Source organism: Sorex araneus, chromosome 8, assembly GCF_027595985.1.
Source record: "Sorex araneus isolate mSorAra2 chromosome 8, mSorAra2.pri, whole genome shotgun sequence".
NCBI lineage: Eukaryota > Metazoa > Chordata > Mammalia > Eulipotyphla > Soricidae > Sorex > Sorex araneus.
Window position 1 is genome coordinate 15,534,493 of NC_073309.1, and position 27,737 is coordinate 15,562,229.

Consider the following 27,737-nt stretch of genomic DNA (forward strand, 5'->3'; position numbering starts at 1 on the left):
CTCCACGGAGCGGGGCCGCGGAAGCAGCGGCGAGGGCCCCCCCCCCCCCCCCCGAGGCAACAAGTGACGCTCGGTGCCAGGGTCCCCGCCGGTCCCGGGTCGGGACGAGGCCGCGTCTGGGGTGGCGAATGGGGGGGGGGCCCAGGCCCACCCTGGCTAAGCGCTCCCCGCGCCCGCTCAGTGATGGAGACCTCCGGGAGTGAGATGAGAGGCGTGCTGCTCCAGCCCCACGTCTCCTTCCTCCGGCTTTATCCTCCGCTCCCCAGAAAGAGTTTGCCGGGAATGGGGGGAAGGGTCAGGGCTGGAGCCGCCGACGTGGAGGCACGCGAGGGGGCGGCGGGGTGGAAGCGCGAGGAAGAAGCGTCCCCCGTGGCCTCCCCGACTGGGGCGAGGCGTCTCCGCTCCCCGCCGTCCGGGCCTCCCGGGCCAGGGCCCCGCCTGAGCGGCAGGAACAGATTGGGGCGAAGAAGGAAAAGGAGGGGGGGGTCTCCCCTCCGCTCCCCACTTTCCCTCCGCCACCCTCCCCGGAGGCTTGGCCGCGGGTCCCAGGAGCCCAACTTGAGTCGCGCCGGACCCGGTCGACGCCCCCAGGGAGCCCGAGGGCAGCGACCGGGGGCGCGAGCGGCGACCAGGAAGCTTCGGGGTGGGGGGGGGGAAACACCTCGGGGTCCCCCGGGACAGGGACGCGGACGGGGTCGCCCCCCGCAGCCTCCGCGGGGCCCGGCTCTGCGCGTCTGGCGGCCGCGGCTCCCCTCCGCCCCCCCCCCCCGCCCTCTCCTCCCTCCCGGCGGCGGCCTCCCTCCTCCCCCCGCACCCCGCCCGCCCGCCACCTCCCCCCCGTTTCTCATTCCTGCCACTAGCGCGCTCGGCGGCTCATTCCGCGGCCGCCGCCAGCCGAGGGGAGCGTCGCGAGCAGATGCCGCGGGGGCCGCTCGCAGCCGCCGCCGACTTGTGAATGGGACCCGGGCTGGGGCCGGGGCTGCCACCGCCGCGCTCGCCCAGCTCCAGGGACCGACGGCCGGGAGCCCGCGCCACCCTCCAGGGCCCCAGGTGAGCGCGCCGCCAGTCCCGGCTCCTCGTCTGCATGGAGCTTCTTTATTTTATTTTATTTTATTAAAAAAATTTTTTTTGGGGGGAGTGAGGTTTGGGGTGGGGGGTCGCATCTCTGGATGAGAATGTTGGGTGCGTGGGAGTACGGCAGGAGATCTGACTCGGGGAGGTTTCACTCGTGCAGAGCAGAAGCGGTGTGGGGGAGGGCGGAGGTAAGAGAAGATTTGTTTCAAAAATCCGGAGGGGCGCGGGGAGCCAGCTGTGGGCGCCGCGGCGCTGGGGCAGAGGCGCCAGATGTGCGCTCCCCCGCGCTCCTCCGCTCCGGCCTCCCCGGGGCGCGCGCCCAGGCCGCGGGCGAGGGGCTTTGCGCCTGGCCCGGACGGCGACGTGGCTGGAGCGGCGCTCCCTTCTCGCCGCCGACCCCCGGCCGGCTCTTCTCGGGAGCGGGGGTGGGCTGGGGCGGGGGGGCGGTGGGAAAGTGGCCCCTGCGCGCTGCGCCTCCTTCCCCCCGAGCGACGACGTGACGGTGCTCTGCGGGATTCCTACCCCTGCTGCCCCGATCCCCGCCGATCGCTGCCCGGGGCTCCCGGTCCCCACCCTCGCGCCCGCCGGGGGAAGACCCGGGGAAACGTTCGGTCAGTCCCGGGGTCTGCTCGGCGATCGCCCCGCACTTGGTCGGCGTGGCCTGATCGGCGGCGGACTGCGGCTCCCGGGCGGGCGGCTGCGGCGCGCGCTCCTGCCGGAGTCCCTGCGGGAGCTCCCGGGGCCGCGGGTCAGCTCCCGCCGGCCGGGGGGTGGCCCGGCGCGGGGCCGGGACGCGGGCGCAGCCGGCCGGGCTGCGCGGTAACTTTGCCGGCCGCTTCCCCGAGCGCGCCCAGCCTCCTCGGCTCTCCGCGCGCGCCGTCGCCTGCCCTCCGCTCGGCCGGGGAACGCAGAGCCGCGGCTGGATGGGGAGGGTGGGGAGGAGGGCACCCCTGGCCCCTCCACCGGAGCGGAGCGGTCAGGGCGTCCGCCTGGCGCGGTGAGACAGAGTCCCCAGAGCAAGTGGGGTGGGGAGGCCCCCGGGGCGCGTGTCCTCAGCCCTTGCTGGACCAAGCCCTGCTAACCCCCCCTCTTTCCCGGTGGTGCTGGTGGGCGATGGTTGGGGGGAGGGGGGTGCTCTCATGCGTGCCCCTTCCCGAGCGAACGGTTTAATAGATGCTAGGAGAGAACACACATACACACAGACACCCCAAAACCCCAGAAACCCTGTTGCTTTTGCTGGTAATGCAGCAAGAATTTCACGGGCCATCGCGCCGCTATTAAGAAATCGCATCTTTTAATTATTTAATAATGTCATCCCTGACTGGCGGCGGGTCATCCGTCCCTTAGCTGAGAGGAGCAGGCTAGGGAGCTGGGGCTGAAGGTTGGCTCCCCCAAATCCCCGGCTGCCTGTGGGTAGAGATCCCGTTAAAGTCCCCTTGCCCGTTTAACCCTGAAGAAATCTTGTTCCAATCTCACAGAAACCTCTCCTAGTTTCCTTCCCCTCCGAGCCTTCCTCTCCGTGGAATGGGAGGCAGTGGATAAGTTTTCGGCTTAATTGCAGGAAAGCCAAGATCATTAATCCAGCAAAGAGAAGGGATTCATTCCTTGATCACTTGTGCTTGCGATGCGGATGGTTTTATGGGGTGTCTGGCTTTCTTTGGGCGGGGGGAGATGGAGATTTGGTCAGAGCCAGGACTCCGCTGGCCAGCAACCTGTCAACACATTGCATTGGTGAGGCTGGACTCCTGGCGGAGCCCTGGGCGGTGGAGAGAAGAGAAGGGAGGGACTGGCCTTGCTTTCATTAATCCTGGTATTCCCCCCTACCCGGACCCTCCTCACACACACTGCAAACAGAAGGCTGACACCAGAACCCCAAAGTAGCCCCTACCAAACTCCAGCTGTGGGAGCCTCCTACCAGTGGAACAAAGAAATTAAAGTTGCAAAACCAAGGGACACAACTGTGACCAATTCCTGAGGGACCCCCAGAGCTCCTGATCCCCGAAGTTTGTTCATGTAGACCTTGGATTCCAGATGTTGTAGAGGGCCAGGCCATTGGGGCCTCGAATTTTCAGCTCTGGGCACAGCTGAAATTCTGCCTTGGACAAAGCCAGTGAGTGTTGTTCAGTATAAACCAGGGAATGGCTCCGAGAGCCCTGGGAACTTGGCGTGCGTGAGAATTAGCTTTACCTCTTGCTTTGGAAAGATAGCAAAGTAATACATGAAAACTGTATCAAGCTGCCCTCGGTGTCTGAATCTTTATTAAGCCCGTCATTTTCCCTTGAGTCTGCGCAAGATGGTCACGCTATTACATTCTTAGAAAAAACAAGAAAGAAAGGACTAGGCCTTTCCCACCCCCGAGGAAAGAGGGGCGGGATGAAGAGAGGTCTTGAAAGATTTGAGATAGAATCCTCTATGAAGGCCCAGACATGCAGATTTACTCAGACTGGACTTCAGTGCTCACTAGAAAAATAGGCTTTAAAAAGAATCCTAATTGAAGCAGCGGACCATCTTGATAGCACTTCAGAACTTCCATTATTTCGGCATTCTTATCAGAACACCAGAGAATAAAATGACTAGAAACCTAAATTCTATTTTCAATTAAGATGCAATCTTTGGTTAATTTGAGAATAGAAAAAAAAAAAAGTTGTGGCTCTTTCTTTTCCTATGACCCAGAACTCATGCTCTCTCTTTGCAGGGGCGGGTGATGACTAATTGTTAGTTTATTTGTGCGCGGAAGGGGGGGCAGCATTGGAGAACATGCTATGATTTGGGGGAATACAGATCAATTTCATGCTCCTTTAATGCACTTGTCCTCATAATTCATGGTTTTTCTTCCGCTCTGAATAGAATTACATGGCTGCTTTGTCAAGATTCTGGTTTGGGGACCCTTGTCTGAGAAATGCCTGGACTTGAGCTGCCAGGCTCCATTTACAATTCAAAAGCTCCACTCCCCTGAGCGCCATGGATCTAAGAACTTTGCCTGTGAACGTCTGTGACTTATGCAGTTGACAGTTCACATAAACATGGATCTGCAATATTCAAATCTATTTCCAGAACCCTCTCGATGTGATCTGAAAATCTGGTTTAAGTCTGCCTTCGTTTCCTATACACGGGCAGAGGCAGATGTTCAGGAAGCATAGTCATTGCATTTATATCTATTTTTCAGTACTGATTTTTTTTTCACTTTGGCCCTAGGCATACCTGATCATAACGATTTGTTATAGTAGTCTATAGGTAGAAATATAGGTAGAAAACCTTCCCCCCCTCTTAAATTGTCATTTGAAGACTGACTATGAGTGCTAAGGGCCCCTCCCCTCCTCTCCCACTGGAAAATTCACGGGCCCTGCAAATTCAACCGTCAATGGTATGTAAGGGATCAAAATGCATTTGCAACGCACCTCCCTCCCTTACGAAACTGGCCCTAGATCCATTAAAAAGTTGCCTAATTTAACAAAAACCCCCTTTCTGGTTTTACGCAACATTGTGTGTTATCAACCTTTCCACTTTAAAGGCGTTGGCCCTGGAATATGTAACGATCTTTGGTCTATGTAAGAGTGTGATTTTAACTGGCTGACAGAGCAAACATCAACAGGTCTGGTGAAAAGGAAAAAACAAACCAAAAAAAAGCTAAAACTGGAGGAAGTCAGGCAAATTTGCTCGTAGTAACCATCAGCCTTTCCACGAAGACTCCTGTGATCGGTATCCACGGTTTCCCTTTGGGACTGGAAGGACTAAAGGAAACACTTGAGGAGAATAATTAGACATCTTTCTGCTATAATTTTACCCTGACATTGAGAGCCTTGTGCGGCTCTGGAAATGGACTCCTTAGCGGAAGATTGCACTTCTGACCACTAGAGGGCAATAGCGTCCTTCTCCAACTTTCTGCATGGGGCCCATCTGCTTTTGAGGGCACCATGAAAAGCGGTTTTGTTACCACCAGCCTTGTCTGGCCCTCTCCGGAGAGACTGAATTCAATCTCGCTGTGGTTCAGGCTACTGCTCCAGCAGTTTGTCAGGATTAACATCTCTCTAGTCCGTGGATCACGTTACCTCCCGTCTCTTCTGCCCACCTTGGAGTTTACTCGAAAGTTAGAAAATCTTGGAACCCCGGGCTTTGGGGAGTAGGAGATGGGGGGCGGGGGCTGGGATGTGTGATAAACACAATCAGCTCTTCCCGAGGCAGCGATCTGGGAGGATTTTCTGGCGGAAAGCGCATCGTTTCAGACTCCCAGGGAAAGGGAATGAATAAAGGGAAGAAGTATTAGCGAGACTGCTGTGGTATCTCTCTGCCTGTTCTTTCCAGAGGATTGGAAGAAGGCTCTAATTTGCAAAAAAGAGAATACAGGATAACAGTTTGAGCTTTGGTAAACAGGTAGGGCGTGGAGTTTTAGTATGACAGAAAATGGTTTACTTAATACCTGGAAACCAGTCTCGTATTGTGCATAACCTAGCTTCAGTAGAGAGTAAAAATTTAATTCAAGATTGGTCCTCGAGCACTGGAGTTTAATCATTTGACATCTCCTTTTTTCAACTTCAGTGATATGGAAATTACTGCTTATGATTAAATTGCATATTTCAGACTGCACAAATTTGTATTTGTTACTGTTTGATAATATCATTATGAAAGTTCAGAGGAAGAATGGGGGCCCTAATGCTATATTATAATTAAGAGGAGAGTGCTATTTAAAAAAAAATAAGTACTGTCTTTAAAGGATACTTATTTGTAATTTTTTTTTTCTTTTTTAACGGAGTCCGTTATCTCCCTGGCGAATCGGCAGAATTCTTTGCAGCTCTGAGTGTGCTGAAATGCATGGGCTGTTGATGAAGGAATCAATGTAGACGGATTATGGGGTGGGGGGGATTAAGTAACGCATTGTAAAAGTAAAATAAAGTGTTTTGTGAACCCATACTCACCACTGGCAGTTTATTTAACTTTTAAGAAGGAGGCCCTTTTCAACCCTGGGTCTTATGAGCAATGCACATTGGTTGGAACTGGAGGTGAAACCACCTTCTTCTTCAGTTTAATGAGCCCTGGACCACTGCAGAGTTCAAGGATTCCTAGGGAGATCCTGTGTGCAAGACTTGTGTGGAGATCCTTGTGTAGCCAAGAGTTCTGCTTGAACCTAGAATCTGGAAGGGTGGTTGGGGTATTAAGTAAGATAAGAGGAGGAAAAGGAGACATCAGGGGCAAAGAAAGAACCCAGCAAGTGTGAGAGAGACTCAATACCCTTTCTCATGATCAGACAAATATTGGCATCTCTCACTCTCTCCTCACTCCCTCATTCTTCTCTCTCCTTTAGATGTTGTGAGATGCTGAAGCCAGCAGGCTGGCGCAAACAGCTTTCCAAACCACAGTAAAAAAAAAAAAAAAAAAGGAGTCAGGGGCTTATTCTGTTGTTTTGTGGCACTGAGTACACTTCCAAGAATATGGAAAATAAGCACTGCCTTTTTTTCTAGAACTTTCCTGATGGTCGCAGCTGAAGAGAAGCCCTCTGCATACCCCACTGTACCCCCACTCTGTGCCCGGACTGTTCCTGGGGTGCTTTTCTACACTGGCACAATTATTGCAAGGGAAGGTCACTTCTCCACCCTTGGTGTCTCTCGGATAAAGTGCCTTCAGGCCCAGCTTTGTCCCTAACGCGAGTGTCGCCTTACAGAGCCACCAGAGCTCAGCGGTTCCTCCCTGGTTCAGGTCTGAGACACAAAGCTCTTTTCCCTGAGGTTGTTGTCAAGTGAGTGCTGGTTATGGGAACGTAGAGGCACATCCTTGCCATCCGTGCTGTTTTATTCCCACAGAATAGACAGGGTTGATGGCAGAGAGAGAGACAGAGCAGATGGAGTTTCCTGCAGGTCCCCTGCCTGGGGTTCTGGGCACGTTTCACACATAGCCGCATCCTGGCATGGACAGACCCATCCCCGGAGCCCTGGACTGGCCTTACGCTTGGAGGCGGCCTCAGTGAGTGGACACAGACTGAGACCAAGGATGCAAATAGAGTCACACCCTGTCATAGTGGGAAAGGTTTATGTTCAGTTTATCACAGTTTCTTCCATTCATCTTCTTTTTTTTTTTTTTTGGATTAAATATTGCTTTGGGAACTGGGGCCAACAGTGCTTAAGGCTTACTCCTGGCTCTGTGCTCAGGGATCAGTCCTAGAGGTTCTTAGGGGCCAATATGCAGTGCCAGGGATCAAACCAAGCTCAGCCACGTGCATGGCATTAACCCTGAACCTCCTCCAGCCCTCCTTCAGCTTTCTTTAAATGAGCAAATTCAATGTGATTTGTCCTGAATACTGGCTTTTCAGAGCTTTCATATTCTGACTTACCTGCATTTATCTGCCCATCCTTCTCAAGCTCAGTCCCCTTCTCATGTCGTCTGTGCCTGAGAAAATGCTACAGAACTTTTCTGAGACTCGGATACCTGTACAAAAGGGAGCTAATAATAATATCTATATCCTAGGATTTCTGTGAAAATAAAAAGGAAATTTATTTTAACTGGTGCCGTGCCGGGGTAGAATTTTTCAGACTGATGGTTGCAGGTACCAATTAATCCTTACAATTACTAGGCCCAAGTCTGACACCAAACATTCATTTTCGAATAGAAACCTCTTCCAATTAGTGATGAATTGTGTATTAGTGCCTTTTAAAAAAATTATTTCCTAAGTTTAAGTGATCCAACCCTCTTCCATTTAAAATATTCAAGAGGCAGCTGAGATTTTAGAGATAATTATGGCTTTTGAAAAGTGCCTGTCTCTTTCCTATCTTTGCTTCTTCTTTCTTTCACGTGGGCTGCTGCGGTGAGTTACCCTGAAGTCATAATCTTCGGAGGGAAGTTTGCTAAGCAGGCGCTGCTGAGATATTCATTACCAGTTTGCTTTCCCTTAAAAGGGGCTTCATTACTATTCCAGACTAGCTTAAATGATAATTAGTCTCTTGATAACATAGTCTCCATTTCAAGAATATTCCTGTTTGTTTTTCAGGTGAAGGTAATTTGGGATTTCAGAGGGTTGAACAGCGACAGTTTTGACTCATGCACAGACTACCGTCGGGCCCGAGAGAGAGTCCAGTGGGCAGCGCGCTTGCCACTCACTCACTTGACCTGGGTTCAATCCCTGGCCCCACATCTGGTTTCTGATCATTGCCAGGAGTGACCCCTGAGCGCAGAGCTAGGAGTAAGACCTGAGCACAGCCAAGAGTAGCCCCTAAACCAAAAGAAAATAAAATGACTGCAAGCAACCAAGTTCTCTGGCCCTAGCTGCAGCCCGCCTGGGCCCAGGCAAAAGCACAGTGATTCGGCTTTGTGTTAGACTAACAGAAACCCTTGTCCTCACGCAGCCTTGAATGGTCTCCCCACGGCTTTCACACCCAACATCACAGTCGGGCTGGGCTTTCCAAGACTCCCGGACCTTCCAGGTTTTCCTGCTGGGTCCCATCTGCGTTTTGCTTCTGTCATCTGTCCCTACCCCGGGCCTGCATTCCCTCAGGAGGATGCCACAGCGTGAGAGAGAAGGAAATAGCTGCTCCTTGGAGCTGCTCATGGGCCCAGGGAAGGGAAGGGAAGAGCAGGAATTAGCTGAGATTCTCTGGGTCAGTGAGCCCCTCCTCCCCTGACTCCACCCAGAGCTGCCACCTGCCCATTCACCAACAGCGACAAAGCCTCCCCCCCTTCCTTCCTTCCTTCCTTCCTTCCTTCCTTCCTTCCTTCCTTCCTTCCTTCCTTCCTTCCTTCCTTCCTTCCTTCCTTCCTTCCTTCCTTCCTTCCTTCCTTCCTTCCTTCCTTCCTTCCTTCCTTCCTTCCTTCCTTCCTTCCTTCCTTTTTGAGTCACACCCAGCAATGCACAGGGGTTACTCCTAGCTCTGCACTCAGCAGTTACTCCTGGCAGTCCTTGGGGGAATATATGGGATGCTGGGAATTGAATCCGGGTCGTCCGTGAGCAAGGCAAACAGCCTACCAGCTATGGTGTTGCTCCTGCCCCAGCGACAAAGCCTTTCTGCAGCAAGGGACTCCCCAGAGCCACTTAAGAGGGCAGGGGCCTGCAGGGTGGGTTTCTGAATCCATCCCACATCCATGTGCCCAGCAGCTCTCTCTTAAGGGCAATGCACCCTGGAGCCTGGGTTTGCTTCTGCTTCTGGAACAGAACCGCCAGACAGAACCCCCGCCCCACCAACGCCCCATGTGTTCTCCTCCAAAGGACTCGTCCAATTCTCTTCACTGCAGATTTTCTTTTCTTTTTCTTCTTCTTCTTCTTCTTTTTTTTTTTTTTTGTGTGTGTGTTACACTTGGTGATGCTCAGGGGTTACTCCTGGCTCTGCACTCAGGAATTACTCCTGGCGGTGCTCAGGAGACCCTATGGGATGCTGGGAATTGAACCCGGGTCGGCCCCGTGCAGGGCAAACGCCCTACCCACTATGCTATCTCTCCAGCCCCCACTGCAGGTTATCTGTCGGCCGTTTTTCCTGCAGCTTCTTTGGGATCCCGTGGCAGTCTGCCTGCTCACTCCATGTGGAACCCTGGACTCAGAGCCTCAGACATGATGGGTGTGTTTGGGGGTGGGGGCGGAGGGTAGAGGGGATGTTGGATTCACAAAAATCATTGCAGTTCCCACCTGGGAGTGAGCTCACTTGGAAGCCCTCTTGGGTGCTGCTCTCCCAGGGTTACCCTTTGTCCTTGCTCCTCCTCCTCGATTTCCTGCCACCAACCCTCCCAATAGCTGGGCATCATGACTGTCAGATCAGAGTTAGAACCCAGCACAGCCGAACATGTTACCTAGTCTAGGCACCCAGCTAAGACTGTGCTGTGTTCTCAGTTCCAGCCACGGTGGGCCCCAGGCCTGCTGAAACAGGTCTCCTTATGGGGGTCCTTCAGTGGGACACTGGTTATACTGGGTTCGAGTCCAGGGACTCTGCACCAAGCTTCACCTCTGCATTTCCAGGCTTCCCCTCACACACACCTGATGAGATGCAGATTCTGCACCCCACACCCTCCTCATCCCTCCCCCCTGCTCCCACTCCTTTGCAGGTGCGGGCGTTTTCTCTTTTCACAGTGTAGCATTTAAATCAGACCCAGTGTCCCCTCGTTCGACTCACCGCACCCTGTGGCCGCCGGCATTGGCAGAGTCAACAGGAGGCGACTGGCTGAGGTTCTTGGTGAATGATCAGCTCTTTCTGTATTTAAGTTTTTTTCCTGGGTCCCCGCTCCCCAGGGGATCACGTCTGGAAGGAGCACCCCATTCATTTCTGCTCCAGTCTTCCTTGGTAAAAAGGACTGAAGGCAGAAATTGGGCTACAAGGCTCCAGACCAGCGACTCCCTTCCCGACACTCTTTTATTGCAGCTCGAGGCTACATTACATTAGCTTTTATTGCCAGCCACATCACCCAGAGGACTTATGCGCCACAGTTTATTTGTTTGTTTTTTCTTAGGAGCTGCGTTCAGTCACATTCCTCACCTATCCTTGTGCATGGGAGGCATGATCAGGCACCTTTGGGGGTCTTTCTTAGCACCAACGTGGGGTCAGGATTACCTGCTCTGAAGTGTGTATGGGTCTGCCTTTCCACAGGTCTGTAGCGCGCCTTGCTCACGTTCCTTGGCCCCGTCCATAACATAGTGTGAATAAGAGCTGCCCTGTGGGTTAACGTAGTGCCAGGCGGGATTGGTAGAAAAAACACTTAAAACAAGGCACAGAGTCGGGTTGCCATTATTTTAATTGTGGGAGCAGCTGGTGGTGGTCTGGGGCCCAGGCCGACTCCTGGCCATTACATACTGTGGTGCTGAGGGCCCCCCAGAGCCCTATTCAGCTGGTAGTGCGGGGCACCCAGGGACATGCAAGGCATGGATTCTGCCACTGAGTCATGTCCACAGACCAGGGGCTGCTGTTATTATCACAGTTATATTTTATGTGGTCAGTTTGTTTGCACTTATTCTGTCTCCCTCCTAAATCTTTACATTTATATTTTTGTCCTGTTATCCAAAATATATTTTTATTTTATTTTAATTTCTTTTTTCTGGGGTCACATCCTGTGGTGATCAGGGCTTACTTCTGATTCTGAGCTCAGGGAACCAGATGGGATTCTGGGGGCTAGAAACTGGGTGGACTGTATTTTAAGGCAAGCACCCTGCCTGGTGTACTATTTCCGGTGGCAAAAAAATCTCATTCCCCCTCCTATACCTCATGCTCTGGCTTGGTTTGTTCAGTTACCACCTCAGTTTGGTTCAAACAGTACAGCAGTAGCAAGAGTAAAAGGCAGGGATAGAGTGTGGTGAAACCACACAAGACTCTTGTGAGTGATTCTACACCTTGGGATACAGCATTCGGTGTGGTCCTCAGTCCATGCAATGCATAATTGTCCTTGCTTGCTTGTTTATTGTTTGGAGCAAACAAAGGCAAGTATTGCTCCAGCAACCCCCCCCCCCCACTTCAGATCCCCCTTGTCCCACCCCCTGAGTTTGGAAACTGACCCACAATAGAGTCTCTATAGGAACAAGAGCCAGAGAGCTGCCTCCCTGGCTCTCCTGGAAACCAGAACACGCACTCGGTGTCTGCTTTCCAGCCTGTGTTCTCTATGTGGATTTAGGGCCAGAGAATTAGGCTAGCGGGTGGGTAAGGTCTTGCATGTGGCCAGCCCTGGTTCAGTCTTTTTTTTGTTTTGTTTTGTTTTTTGCTTTTTGGGTCACACCCAGCGATGCTCAGGGGGTAACTCCTGGCTTTGCACTCAGGAATTACTCCTGGCAGTGCTTGGGGGACCATATGGGATGCCGGGGATCGAACCCGGGTTGGCCGCGTGCAAGGCAAACGCCCTACCGGCTGTGCTATCGCTCCGGCCCCCCTGGTTCAGTCTTATGTACCGCCTATGGTCCCCTGAGCCCAAGGGCGATCCCTGAGCACAGAATCAGGAATAAGCCCTGAGCAGAGCCAGGTATAGGCTCCCAACTGAAACTCAAGATATAAATGTGGATCCAGCATCTTACTCACCGTGGGCACATACATATGTCCAGGGGCCACAGCTGCAGAGGAAGTTATAACTTCCCTGTCCAGTGCAGATACCTGTGTGGCGCTCTCACCTGCCTTGTCCTGTGGCCAATCTGCTCCATGGGTTTTGCTGCCTGGACATCCACAGGAGCATGAAAGCTGACCCACTAAGTAGAGATAAGTGGCCCCAAGTCCCACCTTAGCTGTTAGGGGTTGAGGACATCTCTGGCTCCCTCCAGCAGCAGGAACTGTGTTGGCTTAAGGATGCGATGGAAGCACCTGTGCTTACAGGTGGATGCACGGGGAAGGACAGACAGGCACACGCCCTTCCGGCAGCTGGTCCTCTACCAGTGCATCCCGAGAGCAGTCAGTGTCAGCCTTTCTCAGAGGGACGCCTGCAGGGAGACTCAGGCAGGTCTCAAATGCTTCCAAGACTTGTTCACCTGCCTCAGAGCCCAGGAGTTAAACCAGCCAATGGCTCGGGCTGATGGAGCCCAGAGCTTAGGCCTCACTCAGCATCAAGCCACCCAGAACTCACGGAGTCCACGGAACTCTTGGTTTTGTTTAGGGGACCATACGTGGCTGTGCTCAGGGCTTACTGCTGACTCTGAGCTCAGGGATCACTCCTGACTCTGCGCTTTGGGGCCACTCCTGATTCTGTGTCAGGGACCAGCCCTGGGGGGACTGATAGGACCATCAAATCGGGGTCAGCTGTGTGCAGGGCAAAGGCCTTACCTGCTGTACTATGCTGTCACTGCCTTTTTTTTTTTTTTTTACTTCGGTGTGACCTTCTGCTGGTCACCTTGACTTAAATCCAGACCACAAACCCAGGATAGCCATCTAAGTGGCTAGTTAGCGGTCAGGTCAGAGGTGATCAGAGGTGATCTGCTGTCCTATGTCTATTGGTCAGCAGCGAATGCATCCTTCAAGGTTTTAAACATCTATCATTCTGATGTAAAGGCTTTTATAAACGAATTCCTTAACAATAGCAGCATAACTGTCTCAGTTCCAAAGCCAAATAGAAAAGCAGGGTTCATTTATGCAAATCATTCCAGTTCACAACTCTTGGCACGAAAATAAAATAGCCCGGTAGTAAAGGCTGCGAACTCACTCCGCTGTATGCTTCCTATAGAGACGTGGCTGGTTGTGTTCGATGTAGTTTTCATTTTTATTACTATTGTTGGGGAACCAATATGAATGAAGTGTCACTATTAGTATTATTATCTTCGAGAAAAAAATTGCAATTTAGCAGTTAGAGCCGGGTTACACTCGCCTCTGCAGTAATGCATTGGTGATTCTCGTGTTTTATTCATCTGCCTTCTTACTGCAAACACCACCGAGAATCCTCAGCTTCAGCAAAACTGGGCAGTGCGTTGGGGAGCATTCGTCAGGGGGCTAATGCCCCCTGAGCGAACATGTCCTAGAAGTGAGGGATGGAGCCTACGGAATCATTTCTGCTGCCTGCTCCCCGTCCACCCCATTCCTGTGGGGCCTGGTGCTGCCGGCCAGAGAGGCGGCACTTTTCCCTCACAGAAAAACCCGCCCTGTGTTCTTTTCTTATTGGCTGTCTAACTTCTGTCTCATTTCTCACAAATGGAGAAAGATCACCTGTCAGCAAGTTTGTGGCCAATTGCTGACAAATTTTCCTTAATAGGCTGCCCTGGGGTTCCTTCCCTCTGGGCAGACCAGCCTAGTGCAGCCCTGGCTTTGCTGATAAATAGCTTTGTGGCCTTGGGCAAGCCAATTAACCTCAGTTTCCTCATCTGTAAAGTGGCCTTTTGGGTCCTTTCCAGTTCTAAAATGATCTGCCGCTCAGATCCTCTTCCACAAATCACTTTGCTAGGTCCTTTCTGACTGTTCTGTCCATAGAGGCGAGAGGGGAAGCAAGGCGGACCAAATCCCCACATGTGGAGGCACCTGTTTGCTTTCCTGCTGGCAGTAGTGGGCATCTCTCCCTGCGGGGTGCTCAGTCCGGAACTCTGTAAGAAGTAATGGGATGCAAAAACCAAGGTTTGGGACACCGGACCTCTAGGTGTGAGAGCACCTTTGCAGAATTATTTGGAGCAGGGGAGTGGTGCTGTGTTCAAGGGCTTATTGAATGATTTCTGGAGCAGTCCTGAGAGGAACTGATAGAAAAGCTCAGTGATGCCAAGCAGGGTTGCTGGCAGGGAGGGCGTTATGGCTGTGATGATGAAGCCAGGGCGAGGGGGGTGGCATTATTATAATAGCTGATGTATACTGAGCATTTACTATATACATACATGGCTCAGCACTTTCCATAAATTATCTCAATCCATCCTCACTACAACCTCAATGAAGTAGAAGCTATAATTATCCTCATTTATAAAACGTGGAAACCAATATGAGGGTCGTTAAGCAACTTTCCCCAGCGTTCTGCAGTTAATAAGTGGACAAGCAGGGACTCAAATAGAGAGATTCGGTGTTTTTCAAAGCTTTGTTACTGGGAGACAGATTTAAAAGACTTAAGAGTTCATGAAATTGGCCACTGTCAATGAGAAACAGGAATGGTTATCTTATGAGCACACGGCTCTTCCCTTTATGTCACTGCATCTTCCCAATAACTAGCCGAAATCCTGCCAAGAGACGGTTGCAAAGCATTTGAACTCAGAACCCTGTAAGATCCAGAAAGCTTTTCCAATGATTCTCGCAATGCCTGCAAGATTGAAAGATTCTTGGCTTTCTCCACACGCAGGATGATTTAAAACTGACACTGAATTTTATATTTTCTGTAATGTGCTCATACAACTTAAACATTTGAAAAGACATGTAAGCAGAAAACAAGTTGTATCTCCCCCCTATCTATGCTCTCTTTTGAAATATTGGTTCTTGTCCAGCCTGGCACAGATGAAAGGAAGATGCCATCACAAATATCAGAACATGTACTTTGCACTCTTAATTTTAGGGGGCACTGAAGACATCAACTCAGTCTTTGTCCATCAATCGGGACTCTTCATTTTCTGTTGCGAAATCCCATAGCCCTGTTCATTGCAGCGCCGGTGCAAGTTAATAAGAACCTGGGCTACTGGGAGATAAACAAATCTGTGTACATTGGACTTTAAGAGGCATCAAATGGGTCCAATCAAGCCAGGACTTTAAAAATAATTGTCGAGACCAATATGGCAAGGTCATTTTCAGAGCAATAAAGACCTTAAGTTCTCTGTGTTTTGCATTTCTTCATCTGCAGTAATATTCTTGGGGCACTTTTATTTTTATGTTCCTGCCCGCCATCTATCATTTCTAATCTCTTCTTTGTTAAATAAAGCATGAAAAGAGGGAACTCACTTCTTAAGTCTGGACTCATGTTTCCTCTTTTGTAGAATAAGAGGACTTGAATGGAAAATAGCTCTCTCCCCACCCCACACACCCACCCCCGCAGGATCTGGAAGAACCTTTGGACTTTGCTACAAGAAATTCCCAAAGAGTTGCAGTTGCCCTCCTTGATCTAGCAAACACATGTAGTAGTCTCCTCTTAATCCAGTTCCTGGCACTTGGAGTCTTATCTGGACAATGAAAAGCAAATTGATACATAGGCCCTTGGAAACTCAGAACTAGCTCTCAGTTCTGGAAGCAAAGAGCCTCTTACACCTGTCCCCCAGCTCATGTAAATGAACAGTTGTGAAAAACAAAGCCAAGAAGGCAAGTTTCCTGGATACAAATGTGAATTGATTAAATTCATAGAACTGGCATCACTTTTGAAGGGTTGCCTGTCTTTGCTTAATGTTGAAAATATTGTTATCATCTCTAGTATTGTTCCCCCGATTTTACATTTACATGGGAAATGTTTCAATTCACATTTCTTTCTGAAGATGATTTTCTTCAAGAAAGTTACATTGATCGTATCTGCCTGGTCCACTGAGCGTACCTTCCCAGGCGGGCTGATTTGGATGTGAAGCAGAGCTATTTTAGAAATGACAACTCCCCCTGCATTGTGCCGCCTTCTTTGAAGGCTCCTTTGGGTTGGGTTTGCTCTAAGAGAGCGCTGAAGATGTCATTCACATGCTCTCAAATGTGAGAAATGGTGCTAATACAACTTTAATTTTCATATCAAATTGAACAAGAAATGAGTTTGTCAGAAACAATCATGTCTATTGCAGAAGTGCCAGGTTGGAGAGTTACTGAGATGTGACTGTTTCTCAGCGAGGTGACCTTGCAGAGCGACTCTGTGTCGATGGAAGCCATCCATCTGACGAACCCAGGGACAGCCCTTGGGAAAGTTCTAGGAGCCATTCCTGACAGTGGTCCGCCCCAGCTGGGAATACTCCTTAGTTTCCCACTACATTTGGTGAAGCCTCTGCCTCATTCCCAGTGTTCTTTTGGGTCTCTTGCAAACGACAAATCTAGAAGGGAAAACTAGACTCCACTGTTATGAAAGTAGTTCACTCTCTATGAAATGTGTACTTTACATTCAATGAAAGAGATTGTGACTTGCTGAGAGATCTAGAAATTCAGCAAACGTTGCAAGAACTTGGAAGACTTCAGCCGTTCATTACAGTGAGTGTAGGCACTTATTTTAATCTTATTAAATGAGTTGTGAGGCCAGAATTATTTTGACTTCATATTTCAAAATAGCTTTGGTGGCTGTGTACCCTGTAAAATTCAGTTCTTACAGGATTCAAGATAGGACTAACAGATCAGGATTTACAAGGGGTCACCTTTCTCCGAATACTTGGGTGCTTTTCATTTGAGTTAATAGGACACAGAGTGATTTCCGTTCTGTGACCTCTCTTTGCTTTGTTGCCATGACACAACAGTGGTAGGATCTGGACCTTCCTTGATGAGCTTGATGTCTGTTTTAAGTTTATCTTTTTGTTCCATGTTCATGTCAGTGAGAACGTGATCTGAATGGAGAATTGTGATTGCCACCCAAGCCCTAAAGGGTTGAGATGAACCATGTGCAGATTCCATTGCCATCAGCTTTCAGCTGTGTGACTTTTTATAGATAACTTATCCTTTCTGTGCATCCATTTTCTTATTATTGCAATTGGCACAATGATGGCTCTTCCAAAGATCCAAGCACATAGTGCATCCATAGTAAAGGGTAGCGCTTGGCGCATATGCTACCTGAGCCCCCCTGCTGCTTGAGCCCACAGGCCAAGCACATGTGTCGCCCGAGCACATGTGGAGTCCACATCTTTCCTCTTGAGATAAGTACTTTCATGCTTCCCTGTCTAATGCTGGGGTGTGTGTAGGGGCTCTCTCCGCCCTTGGAGAAGCCCGCGTTCTCTCTTGAGCATGACTGTCCACTTTCTCCCACTTTCTCTCCCTCCTTCCCTTCAAAAAACTCCAAATAAAATCTGTTTTACTTCAAAAAAAATAAATAAAGGTTAACACTTAATAAACGCCGTAACCCAATGAGATCAAAGTATGATATTTCTGTCTGGCAGAGAGGAATTAGAGGTACAGTGGCTCTAGACATCCTTCTCTGGATTATAGACTAGTGAGCCACTCTGTATTTACTGAGATAAAGTACTGCAACCCCATGTGCTCTATCCATCCCCTTCATGAGAGTTTACCTGTTTGTTCTTCTCTTTCATGCTGAAGGCTCATCCAGATCTGAAAGAACAGGTTTTTTCCTTACTCTTTAAGGTTTTATGCTTTGCTTTTAAGGAAATTTTTTACAAATAATGCTCTTTTTCTAATCATGAATCCTATTTGGGTAGCTCTGAGGGTTTCAAGAATTCAATTTTTCTACCAAATCACTATGTATGGGTCTTTATATGTTTATTAAAGGAATTAGAAGATGACAGTTCTCTTGCATGATACTCTCCAATAGATGTGCCACAAAAGACACACTTATGTAAACCATATTTTTAATTAAAATTTTTCGAATATCCTAGTTTTAATAAGAAAATAGGTAAAATTTGAAAAAAAGTATTTGGTTTAAACCAGTACATCCAAGTTATAGTGACATGTGAAGGATATAAATTTGTTAATGCATTATTTTGCATGAATTACTTATACTGTCTTTGGAATTTTATGTATATTTATAGTAATAAAATGTCTCTTTTGGGATCAGACACATTTCAAATGCTCAGTAGTCACTTGCAGCTAGTGGACACTAGAAAAAGCAGGTCTCAAGTTTTTAAGGAAAATGTATACAATGTGTTCTTTTGGATGGCCTACTCTGTTTGGCACATTTTTATGTTATCTAATTTTATTCTCAAAACAACCCTGTACTCCATATGTTCCCATGAGCACCACCAGGAGTGATTCCTGAGTACAGGGCTGGGAGTAAGCACTGAGCATTGCCAGGTGTGATTAAAAACCAAAATACAAAATAAAACTAAACAAAAATAACCTTACTTCTTGCTTTCAGCCTGATTTTACACACATACACACACACACACACACACACACACACACACTAAAACTTACTGTTCAGATTGTGTAATAGCCTATCACTATACTGTTACTAAGATACAGTGATACAGTGATTAATACTAAGATATAGAACTTAAATATAGGCATTACTTATTTTGCCTCTCCCTTTAAGACTATTTCTGAAGCACTCTAACTACTTAATAGTGATGATGATGATGATGATGATGATGATGATGATGATGATGATAATGATGATAATGAAGAAATAGCAAGTGGCCTTAATCTAAAATTCTACTAGAACTTGGCCTTGGTGAATTTACAATAGTTTCTCTTATATTTGCTCATTTGCTGTCATGCTTATTCCTACTTCTTGCCTAATTTTTTAAAGTATGCATTTACATCACAAATGAGTCTCTAGCTAATTGTGGAGGTCTAGATGCAAGAGGAATCAAGAAGATATGAGGACTCCTTAAAATACTTCCAAGACCAAGTTTATGTATGAACCAAGATTCATGGGAAAAATTATGTGACTTTCAGTGAAAAACGAAGGAAGCACGAAACCCTGGAAATGTGGTCTAGATTGATTTTGAACCCGTAGTGTGCGTCTTTGGGAGTCTGTGAGGCTAAGAAATGTGTAGAACAAGTTAGTGGAAACAAGTTGTTCTTATGCATGAAATTAGTCAAGCAAAGTCTCCTTGAATTATGAATAAAATTTTTACAACAATTTCTGGAAACATAAAACTCATGGATTAAAATGGGAATTTGTGTTTTTGTTTATGGGCCACACCCAACCAGGAAGTAATCATGGCTTACTCCTGTTTGTGTACTCAGGGATCACTCCTGGTATGACTTGGGGGTTCTCTGTGTACCAGAAATTGAACCCAGGTCAGCTGTGTGCAAGGCCTTAGCTGCTGAACTATCTCTGATAAAAAATGGGTATTTTTAAAAATGATTCCTAGAAACATAGGACCCACATACTTGCTTCAAGTAAGAACTACATTTTACCTTCCTCAGTATTTTATAAAACAACTGAATGTCCATTTCAGAAAGAGATATTTCTATGAATTAGAAAATTTCCCTTGGATAAGGGTGTTAGCCATCAGTGAAAGTACTTGGACCTATTTCTTTGAAGGGTATTGCATAGAAATTATCTATTCATCTTGGATAAATAAATACCACAGCTGAGAGCGATAGGCCTCTGATGCTCTTTCACTTCCTTCCATTTCCTCAAATTTCCCTGAATATAAATCTTTGTTTTCTTCTATTAGAAGATAAAACTTTGACTCAATTTCCTTGGTTATCTACATAGCTAATTTTCCCCTCTTGAATATTAGAAATTTTTGTGTTATCTGTTATGTCAGGGTCTGCTCCATGGAGCCTTTTGAATCAGAGCTTTGAAAGTAACCTTGCAGGACGTTTTCATCATATATTTATTTTTAAATTATTATTACGGTTGCTGTTGTTATTTTGGGTGGTGGCATTTAGAGCAATTTAAATGATTACTGCCAATGTCCCATGACATCATGGTTGCAGAGTCAGGACTTCGTCTATTTTAACTCCTAGTGAGATGCAATTTCTTTTCTCAAGCAATATACTAAGATAAGCTCCTACTAAATGTCAGGCCCTTTAGGAGATGCTAATAGGGGTTGGTAGAAATGAAAAGATAGCACTCTAATTCTAAGCCATTCACAGAGCAGTGGGGACAATGGGCTAAATGCCCAAGAGCAGAGAGAATGCTGGATAAGTAGAGAAGGGGTCTGAGCATGCTGGCTGCCTCAAGTAATTTTGCGTTGTCTGAACACCCCCTGAGACTGGCCTACCAGGGTTACTTTGTAGAAATACAAAGATCTGTCAACTTTAGCCTGTGAGTCTAGATCCCCTGGTACCCAGGGAATTTAAGAACCACAGGGAGAAAGATGTGGGAACATTTTAAGGCACTTTATTTGTTACAAACCACCTAATTTTCAGGTTCTTGGAAGATCCCCCTCTGGTCACGTTTGTTCTTACAGCTATTGTCCTAACTAATCCCTCAGACCTCCTTCCTGCATCGTATCTTTTTCCTTTATTGAGTTAAATAAACCACATAGTAAGAAAAGAAGGAAACAAATACCAGGATTTACCCTTCTTTTGTTCCCATTAATGTGGGTGATCCTGGATTGGGGTAGGGTAGCATACCTGCTCTTTGATGATAGATTCTGGTTGATCTTCCCAACAGAGCTTTGTTGCTTGGGGTGTAGATAGAAAATGAGTTTATAGACTCTTATTCTGAATTTCCTTATGCTTTATAATGCATGACTCAGTAGCATTAACCTGAGGTCTCAGTAAAAACTGCAGGGAGGGGCTGTCAGGGAATAGCTGTGGAGAGAGGGTGACATGGTAGTGTTCTGTTCTTTGTTACAGCAGTGATCACGTGCGTGTGTCCCTTTCGTAAAATTCGCAGAGCTCTGTGGAACTGGAGCGAAAGTACAGAGGGTAGGGCTCTTGCCTCGAATGCAGTTGTTCCAAGGTCTATCCCGGGCATCCTATAAGGTATCCTGTGGTCTGAGTGATTCCTGAGCACAGAACCAGGAATAAACTGAGTGGGTGTGGCAGCTGGGTGTAACCGCCTCCCCATTACACAAACACACACACACACACACACACACAAATTCACAGAATTCTGCATTTCTACGTTCATGTTATATTCAAAATATTTAGTAAAAGTAGAAATAAAGCATTAACAACAACAGTGTCCCCAAAGCACACCTAGAGTAGATTATCTCTAATGTTTGCACCCATTTAGTAGCTTGATAACCTAGTATATGATGATAACACCCTCAAGATATTTTTTGCTTTGTTAACACTGAATAGTGGTCTTCTTGGCATATAAAGAATAGAGAGAGCAGGGATGCTGATAAATACATTATCATACAAAGAATTAACTCCCCACAGCAGCGCTGACATTCAGAAGTCCTACCCTAGAGAATAGATGTCAATCTGAAATATTCATCATTAAATGGTTTAGCAATTGCTATTCACAGAGACTCAGAGAGTAGATAGATGTTCATTTCATAGTTGAGGAAACTGAGGCTAATAGATGGTAACAGGTCCAGGGTTATCCAATTAATACCCTGAGTCCCTGCAAAGCCCAAATCTTTGCTTATGATAACAGATATATTATCTTGTCTATTATCACTTCTTCAGGACCAGAATCATAATTGGAAAACGTACATATTTTTCTCAAGAACTGAAATGCTTTTCTTTGTAAAGCAGTCAGATAAATGTATTATAAAGAAGAGGCCTTACAAAGATATCATCCACATGGTCTTCTACAGCAATTCCTTTATTAAACCATAATAATAGACTACTGTGAATTACTTTTTCCAAGAACCTGTCAAAAACTTTTCACACTGTGGACGCATAGCTTTCTCATTATTGAACAAGGTGAAATGTGACCTTTGGCAACAGGTAAGAAGACAACTGTCATTCAGGGGAATCAAACTGTGCTCCAGGCGGCTGTCAAGGGACTGCAATGCGTTTTTCTTTCATAGAGTCTGAAAGTGTCTGAAGATTCCCATTTGTAAATATTGACATACACACCGTGCGTTAGGAATTTGCAGTCAGGATTCTTTAAGGGAAACAGAACCAGTGAGAAATACAGAGAGTAAGAAACACATTGATAAACAATTGACTAAGCAATGGTGGGGATGGGCGAGGCAAGTCTGAAATCCACAGGGTAAGTGGGTGAGAAGGGCAGGAGAAGCTTGGGTGGGAACTGACGCTGCTCTAGCAGGTGGAATTTCCTTTCCATTAGCGATAGCACAGCAGGTAGGGCGTTGCCTTGGATGCGGTCGACCCAGGTTCGATTCCTCCAGCCCTCTGGGAGAGCCCAGCAAGCTACCAAGAGTATCCCAGCCCCACAGCAGATCCTGACAAGCTACTTGTGGCATATTTGATATGCCAAAAACAGTAACAACAAGACTCACAATGGTGATGCTACTGGTGCCTGCTTGAGCAAATCGATGAACAACGGGATGACAGTGCTACAGTGCTATGGAGATAATTCCATTATGGAACTTCTTTTCCATTATAATTCTGCTTTTAAGGGCTTCCAGCTGGCTAACTCAGGTCCACCAAGATAATCTAAACTAACCTTCCTTTTGTTAAAAAAAAATATTATTGACTTTAATTGTAGCACTGTCATCCCATTATTCATTGATTTACTCGAGTGGGCACCAGTAACATCTCCACTTGAGACTTGTTGTTATTGTTTTTGACATATCAAATATGCCACGGGTAGCTTGCCAGGCTCTGCCGTGTGGGTGAGATACTCTCAGTAGCTTGCTGGGCTCTCTGAGAGGAGAGGAATTGAACCCCGGTCGGCCGCGTGCAAGGCAAATGCCCTACCCACTGTGCTATCACTCCAGCCATTGACTTTAATTACATGTACAAAATACCTTCGTAGTGACACCAAGTTTAGTATTTGATCCTTTAGCAGAGGTTTCTCCCCTGGTCAGCTTGATGCATAAAACTGACCTTATCACAGACTAATCGCTTGGTTTCCTAAGCCAGAAGTGACTTCACCTTGTGTAGATCAAAATGGATGATGAATTTTTAAATTATGCATTTGTGTGAATTTTGTTTTTTTGCGTTTTGGGTCACACCTGGTGATGCATAGAAGTCATTCCTAGCTCTGCACTCAGGAATTACCCCTGGCAGTGCTCAGGGGGCCATATGGGATGCTGGGAATCGAACCGAGGTCGGCCACGTGCAAGGCAAACACCCTACCCGCTGCGCTATTGCTCCAGCCCCGCATTTGTCTGAATTTTGAAGTTATGCATTTGTCTTGATAGTATGATAATATGTCTGGCTACACCCAGCTGCTGTCTTGTTTGCTCTCCATACTTGGTTCTTTCCTGGGTACAACCGATGACTTGTGAGTCCATCTTCAGACTCACTGGCATGCCACACGGAGATGCACTGTGGCAGACTGAAAAGATTAGGAGAAGAAAGACCTGGGCTTGGTGCTAGCTCTGTGGCTGTTACTCAGTTGCACTGCAAATGATAGTATACTGTCTTTTAAGTCCCAGTGGGATTTGCTCGAGAGACGCTTGTGCAGTGCCAGCAATGCTGATACATGCATGCATAGAAATAGGCACATCTCTCTACAGACATGCACATAGGTGTACAGTAGTTATTTTAACAAACAGCCTCTCACCCAGTGAGATATCCATGTTGTTGGCACAGGGCAATGTGCTTGGGTATACATAAATGAAACTTTCAGTCTCCAGACTCTACCTTGAAAATACTAAAAGTCTGCAGATATAGTTAAAAAGTGATAATTCCAATATGTTCTGTGCGCACTGCAGCACACTCATTTGGAGTCATAAATAGACTGAAGGTTGGCTAGTTGAAAGTAAAATTAATTCACTACAAGTATCTGTTCTTTGAGTAGATGCTCCATAGATGAACCAGAGGACATGACTTCATGGGGAAATTGCTGTTAGGATTATCTAAAGCACTGGGCTGGCTTCCAGGAGGAAGGCAACTGGATTGGCCATATAAAGAACTGGAGCACTATGCCCTCTCTTTTTGCCCATTTATTTATGGCTTTGCTATTCTTCAGAGGAGTTGAAGTGACCCACAGAACTACTAGCAAGGGGTAAAGAAAGTTTTAAAGAAATTCGAATAAGAGGAATGAAACAGTAAGGTTGTAAGCTGGAGCAAAAGACTTCAGTAAAACACACACCGTAATTTATGACATAAAGCTCTGTATCCTAGTAACCGTAGCAGCTGGAGAATCACCAAGAGTTATACAACCACCACCACACACATACGCTCCCACTGCCCCACTCACACGCAAAATCCATTCACGTCCAGGTGAGACAAACCATCTGACACTGACGCTAGTAGAATTTATCCCAGAATCTTATAAAAAAAAAAGACCAGTACCTTTTGCAAGGGCCTAAGAATAAACAAAACTTCACATTCATGCAAACACACATGACACATATGCATTAGCAAACAGATGTGGGGGGAAGAAAGTATAGTCTCTAAAACTGCCTAATTCAAGTGGAGGAATGAGGATTTCAGTCTAGCTTAGGAGTCAAGATTTTCAGATAGTATTTCATTTTATGGAATTTAGTGAATCTTGTAGCTACTTCTTCCCTGTCCTTTTCATTATATTTCTTTAGCATACTGCTTCCTGGTCTCCTCTCATAAAGATCCAAGATAATGTGGACTAGAAAGAGTGGAGGAGAATCTGCTAACCAAACTGCAGATTGTTCCAGAAGCATGACACTCCTCAGTATGGGGCTGAGAGCCAGCAAGAATCTGAGTTTTGGACAGTGTTATCTCCTGCAGTTGCTTCAGACCATGACCAGACAATTTTCCATTTGGGCTTCAGCGTTTGCATGCTGAGGATTAGTGGGGAGGGGAAGATCATTAGACGTAAGAGACTTCGAGTTTCAGAAATAGTGAATGGTCACGTTCTCATTTGACTTCCCCTAGGCTAAGAAGAAACAGTGAATTTTTGTCACTAACTACTATAAGCTGAATAAATATGTCACAAGGTGTATTGGGGCCAGAGAGAGCTGATGTAGTAGTAGTCCAAGCCTGGAAAGTTCAAGGCTCTGAGTTTGATCCCCAGTACTACGCGTCTTCCATAATCAGAAGGGATTGCCCGGTGCCCCCCACTTTAGAATGACTCGCTGAGATTTTTAAATATATATTCTTCTAGTGCATGAATAACACCAACTTGAGACTTTTTGCATTTGTGGATTTTCCTCTATAGAAAAATCTCTTAAGAGAGGGGGAAGCCTGGTTTCACTGCAGAGTCATGATTAAGGGATCTGTGAGTAAGTGGGATGAGGAGCATGCGCTCTGCATTGTAGCCAGAGTCCTCTGCTCTGGTGTTCTGAGAGTCCCTACCTGTGGTCAAGTGTAGCCGAGCTGCCTTGTCTTTATTAAGTATGATAGATTAATGAATAAAATGAATAAATATAGCTTAATATTCAAGAGATTGCCGATGTTGGTCAAAGTAAATTTTCATCAATATGACCCAAAGTTCGATATGCCAAAAATAGTAACAACAAGTCTCACAATGGAGACATTACTGGTGCCCGCTTGAGTAAATCGATGAGCAACAGGATGGCAGTGCTACAGTGCTACATGACCCAAAGTGCTAAGGTGTTATGGGGACCAGTGGGAGGACAGGCAAAGGCATCCTCCCTTGGCTGTGGGCTGGGAGTTAGGGATTCTGAATTCTGATCCAGATGCATTACTTTTAGTGATTCTCTCTTTTTTTTTGGGGGGGGGGGGGAGTGAAGGCACACCTGGCAGTACTCAGGGCTGATTCCTGACTCAGTACTCAGGGATCACTCCTGGTACTGCTCAGGGAATTTTCAATGTTACCAGATATTAAACGAGAGTCATTTGCATACAAAGCAAGTCCCTTACCTGCTGGACTTTTATTCTGTATTTTATTTTCATTGATGCACGGGTAAGGAATGGTTTTCTAGTCAAGTAACATACATCTATTACTAATGGATGTATATAAATGGATATATGTAAACCCACTCTGACTTTTCAGAAGATTCTCAGTTCTGAAAGACAACACTGGGTGGAGACTTGGGTAAACAGGTCAGATTCTGCCACTGCAAAGCTCTGTTAGGACAAAGTCAGAGTGGATTCATCCTCTTAAAAAGCCACAGAATAGGATAGAAGGGGCCATTCTAGTGAAGGTGATCCAGGAAGACTTTCCTATGAAGGCACCAGTATTCAATAGTCCTCTTCATTCTTCCATATGCACTAAAATGACATCAGAAAACAATTCCAGTGAGATCAAGCCCATATGATAGATTGGGGAATTACTCAGGTAGAAGGAAGTGGGATAAAATAATTCAAAAGACCATGGTAGGGGGACATTGATATTCTAGTGGTGGAGTGGTTCTAGTCACATTGTACACAACAAATATAGAAACGTTTATGCTCCTAATACACCACTACCTCATAAAAGTAATATTTTAAAATATTATACAAAAATTTAATAGCATTATCCTTTGCAAATACAGCTCAGCAACAAAAGTGGAAGACAGAGTTGATTTAAGGAGGGCAGTTCTGTCCTAAATTATTTGTGTGATTTTCCAGGGTATAAATAAAGAAAAGCAAATAAAGGAAGAACATTGCAATCTGAGTAAGACGTGCATTTATAGCTCTGGTCAGGGTTGGGGTTTGATCAATAATTTTCAAGATGCATTACTCAAGCCAGTGAGTGTTTATTGAGCATCTACTTTGTGATTGGCCTTAAACAGAGAAATAGACTAAAATGTTTAATTTTCTAGAATCTTCCTGAAGAAACCCCTAGCCAAAGCTTATAAACATGCATATTCTTGTAAACCAGTGTCACCTCCATAGTTACCTTTAAAAATAGAGAAAAAAAGCTCACTTTAGGTGGAAAGAGGCAGGCAGATAAATATTCTGTCACTGTAACAGATGGAATAAACTGGTTCGCTGAAGTCTGATGGAAACAACTCATGCAAAAAATAATGATAAAGATGAGCATTCAGGTAAAAAAGTAAACTACCCAAATTATGATCAAATATTATTTCTGCTGATATTTTACAAAACTCATTACACATATATTGGAATTAAATTAGGTGAATGAAAAATACACCATAGCACAAAATAGAAAAAAATTAAAACTATAAATATAACAAGGAGCTCTGTTAAACAAGTTATGGTATATTTCTATGATGAACTCTAATTTTTACCAAGGATATTAATAAAAAAGCTACTGTAGCAGCATGGACATATGCTTAGAATAAAATGCCAGGAGGTGCAAAGTAGGCCATTGAATTACCCATTCGGTGTGATTTCAACTTTCTACGTACACATTGGATGGAAAAGAATCATTCTCAAATACCAGTAGCATTTATGTAAAGATAGTATTGCTAATGTTATTAAAATGGTTTTAATACTTTATTAGTGTATATTAGTATCTGTGAAACATATGAAATAACTACAGATTTGGATATTTCGAGAAAAATGAAATGTTGGTTCCTTCTGGTTCATACTGTTGCTAAAGAATTCATCAGCATTCCTCTAGAACAGAAGTTGAACCTTGAATTTAAAAATAAACTTTACATTTTGTCTTTCATTCTAAGATTCTGCAGTATTGTGATTCACTTACTGTCCACACTTTTTTTTCTTTCCAAATATAAGTGAAGCAAGAATAGATAACATATGTGCCTTTGGAAAACCTGGTTCTATTGTATATTCCATTGGGATTCAGGAATTGCTATGGGGCAAGGCCAGCAGAACTACTGGAAGTGGAGCTGGCTTTAGAATAGCCATTTCAGAGCTGGGCTCACTAAGACT

General features: G+C 46.4%; 1 protein-coding gene across 1 annotated transcript in view; it reads left to right on the top strand.

Annotated features, from left to right (window-relative positions):
• The first annotated feature begins 854 nt into the window (after nt 1-854).
• Nucleotides 855-27,737, top strand: part of CDH11 (cadherin 11) — a 166,022-nt gene continuing 139,139 nt past the window's right edge. The window contains exon 1 of the mRNA XM_055145228.1: nt 855-1,050. The gene's annotated coding sequence lies outside the window, so the exon portion shown is untranslated. The remainder of the gene's footprint in view (nt 1,051-27,737) is intronic.